At 46.7% G+C, this 4037-nt stretch overlaps 1 pseudogene; it reads left to right on the forward strand.

The window, feature by feature from the left end:
- Positions 1-1213: 1213 nt before the first annotated feature.
- On the forward strand, positions 1214-1332 carry LOC126097954 (5S ribosomal RNA; annotated as a pseudogene).
- Positions 1333-4037: the final 2705 nt, after the last annotated feature.

The raw sequence follows: 4037 nt of genomic DNA on the forward strand, positions 1-4037 counted from the left end.
GGAGTATGAACGCACGAGGATTCTGTGACAGACGTCGAGATACTGGGACAGCGTTGTTAGAGAGGCCATCGAAATTCGCACCAATGACGACCTCATAAACCGTGACTGTGGCTATAATGTTAGCAAGGCTTGGGAACCAGCGATTGGGTTAATCAAGAGTAAATCGAGCAAATGTATAGTTGTGACGACCACGGCGGACAGAGCCATCACACCGACGTCATCTCAGACGCCGTCGCAATCGGTTCCACCGCGCGATCGTGGCGCGGTGCGCGGACGGCGGAGTGAGCGCGCCGCGGGCGGAGGGTATTTAAATCGGCCGCCGCCGCGACCGAACCCAGTTCCCCCTGAGCAGCCATAGTGTACGGATCTCCGTGCCGGCACGTTCACAGGAGCTCAGTCCGTCAGTTCACCTGATGAAGGCGACATGTATGATCGCCGAAATATTGTGCCCGTTGGACACTGTTGACCGGCAGTACACCCGTGGATATTTTGATTAAGTACTCAACTGATTCACCAAGGGCACGATCTCAGCTGACGTTCCTCGACAAGATGACAGACGGATTGTCTTGGAGCTCCACATTCGCAGTTTCTTGTTTGGAAGTTTGCCCCTCTTGTACCGGTTTTTCTGCGCAAATACTGTGTTTCGCGCGAATTCTGTTAAAATTCTTCCATAAATGACGACGAATATCGAAACCACTGTTCATTTGTGACGGTTATATTTCATCACGTAGATAGTGGTGGTGGTTTTGCTTCCACAGTTCGAAACATTGGGAACTAAATCTGAAGCTGCCCCCAACAACAACAAGCTGTTGAACAAGAAACCAAAGTGGGTGTCGAGATCGTAACCCATTCCCTTCCAGGCGAGATACGTCCTTGTGGATGGACAGTTCAGCTTCGTTCATGATTTTTCTTGTGTTCCTTTATGAATGTTTCATATCTTCGCAGAGGAAGGTGGGACTATACGGCTGTGTGTTGGGAACAAGTACAATGGAGCAGACTAGATGCAATTAGTAATTAACCTCACTGCTGTAAGTAACTGGATGCCTATGGTTTTGGAGTGAGCAATCTTCAACCAGACTGCTGGACAATAATCAGTTACAGAGTGTACCAGGCTCAGACACAGTATCTTACTTGAGAGATGAGGTTCTGTTGAAGTCACTCCTAACTATCGAAGCTCCAGTTGACGATTTGCAGATCTGTTATTTAGTTAAGGGCCAACGGCCTTGCCGCAGCGATAGCAGCTGTTCCCGTCAGATCACGGAAATTAAGCGCTGTTGGGCTTGGTTAGCACGTGGGTGGATGACCGTCCGGACGTGCCGAGTGCTGTTAGCAACAGGGGCCTTTGTGAGTCCAAACGAGGAGCTACTGGAGTGAGAAGTAGCGGTTCCCGTCGCGTAAACTTACAACGGCTGGGAGAGCTGTGTGGTGACTACATGTCACCATATCTGGATCCAGTGACGCCTGTCGTCTGAGGATGACACGGCAGTCTTTCGGTGCTGCTGGGTTTCGTGAGGCCAGTTCAGACGGAGTTCTTTTAGGTAAAAGCAACTACGTTAGTCCCACACCACTGCAGCAGCTCTAAATCAGTATCAGCACCAAGAGCGAGAACAGCCTTCAGGTACTATTATCTAGAACGGGGCTTAACAACTGGCCGGTTTTGAGCGCGAGTACTCGCGTCTGCTCAGGAACGTGCTCGGGAGCAGATGCAAGGTCGTGGAGTAGGGAGGGAGGGGAGGGAGGTGAAACGCGCGCGCACGTTTGAATGTGATCTCGCGTTCTTAGCAGATTTAACTAGCCATCTGAATGCTTTAAACATTTTACTACAAGGCAAAGATCTGCTAATTACTCATTTCATACATCGAATACCAGCATTTAAAATGAAATTGACACTTTGGGTGAGTCAGCTGAAAACAGGAAACCTAGCTCATTTTCCTAAATTATCATCCATGCAAGATGTTCACAAAGACTGTGAACGTTATTCACATAGTTTAGTTGATCAGCGCTTTCAAGATCTGACAGCACTAGACGGTGATTTTGATCTTTCCTCCATATTCAGCGAATATTTAAGAGATTCGTCCTGAGCTGCAGCAAGAAATTATTGACCTGCAGTGTGACAGAGAATACAGAGGCAAATTTCAGAACAAGGAAAACATTTTGGAATTCTACAGACACTTCCCTCATGATAGATTTCCTCGTTTGCACAAACTGGCGGCTAAAATAATATCAATGTTCGGTTCCACGTATGTTTGTGAACAACTGTTCTCTGCAATGAAATGTAACAAGACGCGCCTGAGAAACGCATTGTCTGATCGAAATTTAAACTGCACGCTGCGCCTAAAATGCACAAGAACAATTACTCCGAACATAGATGCAATTGTAAAGGGCAAAAAGTACAAGATAACCGAGAATCCCACACTTCAGTGACACCTTTTATTGTGTAACAGTTCACAAATTAATGCGAATGTAGAGGCATACACTAAGATAATAAAATTATGTGGCATGTGTACATTCTCCTTTATTTGTTTCATTTGTCGCAGTAATAATTCGTGAGTGATATCCCTGCAGGTGGCCGCTGATTTACATTGACTGGCGGCAGCTGCTGTGTGCCCCACGTGACTTTCCCCACTCTCCGCTCTGGTCCGGTAGTGGGGGTAGCGTGCTCGCGCTGCTCCGTGCTAGCGCCTTGCTGCTCACAGCTTGCTCCGCGAGCACGTATGTTGTGAAGGCCTGATCTAGAAGGATAACTTGTTTCTGAGAATCGCAACGATGTGAGACAGGCATGCATACAGTATGGTACTTTCCGCAGATGGAAAGAGGAGGATGTTACACCAGTTTAATTGCAAAATAATTGCTACTATGTTTACCCTGTAAAATGCTCTGAATCAGCTTGTTACGTGCGTGAGCTATGCGCGCGCGCGCCTGTAAGAGAGAGAGAGAGAGAGAGAGAGAGAGAGAGAGAGAGAGAGAGTGTGTGTGTATGTGTGTGTGTGTGTGTGTGTTTGTGTGTGTTTGTGTGTGTGTATGTGTGTCTGCGTGTAGGACTGGAGGGCAGTGCGGAACGCTTTAGCTACTTGTTACTGTCTGCTAGCGTTTAACGCTGCATGACAAATCACAATGCTTCGCTGATGCCAGGGATCACTTCATCGCCACGTTTCCGTGCCGGAGAGGGGTGAGATGTCGATCGTCCTATCTTCAAAATACAGGTAGTGATAAGTGTCATGCTACTGCAATACATTGGAAAGGTCTCAGCCTGATGGTTTTAGCCTCGGAGAACGCACCTCTTTACGACAAAAGAGAAATTTTTGGAGAGTTCAGTATGCCCAGTGTTTGTTCAGTGAGGAGTTTTTGTCTCCGATATGTGGCTCTAAGGCAGACGTAGCCTCTAGATTGGGATCAACTTTTTCCAGCTACGAATTCCATCAGAAAATGAAATAGGTGGACGTCTTATAATGTGAGATAGCGGTGTTGCAAAAATCACTGTTTTGCAATCCAGGCCTTTTGTCGCTTAGTTTTTCATTGAGAATACTTGAATTGACAAGTCCTATTTCACTATTACCGTTTTTTTTAGTAGTCTTTGCAGGGTAATCAACAACAATAATTGAGTTGGCATACCAGTGTGCCGGATCTTCCAACACATTTTAACGACTGCGCTGTCAACACCTTGTTGCGGTGTCGCTTGGTGTCGCTGAGACGACTCAGCTATCAGAACAACACGAGACAGGGGTGTCTGTATTGGGTGGCTGTGCAGCGAACGTCCACCGGCAGCGAGAACAGTTTCATAACGCTTGAGCAATTGGGCAAGAAGCAACCGTTTGCAACTGCTGAACTTAATGATTTACAGTCCGGATATGCAAAGACAAGAAGGGCTCCACAGGGTAGAAAACTGCACTGATTCCGACATGGAATCAGGTGATGATACTGATCCCGACACGACCGTAAATGAAAATGAAGAATTACCCTAAATGGATAACACAACAGCTAAAAAATATTATTAATCTCACGACTCTGTATCCAAGCAGAGAAAGTACATACTGACA

The sequence above is a fragment of the Schistocerca cancellata genome, chromosome 1 (assembly GCF_023864275.1).
Source record: "Schistocerca cancellata isolate TAMUIC-IGC-003103 chromosome 1, iqSchCanc2.1, whole genome shotgun sequence".
In the NCBI taxonomy this organism is placed as follows: domain Eukaryota; kingdom Metazoa; phylum Arthropoda; class Insecta; order Orthoptera; family Acrididae; genus Schistocerca; species Schistocerca cancellata.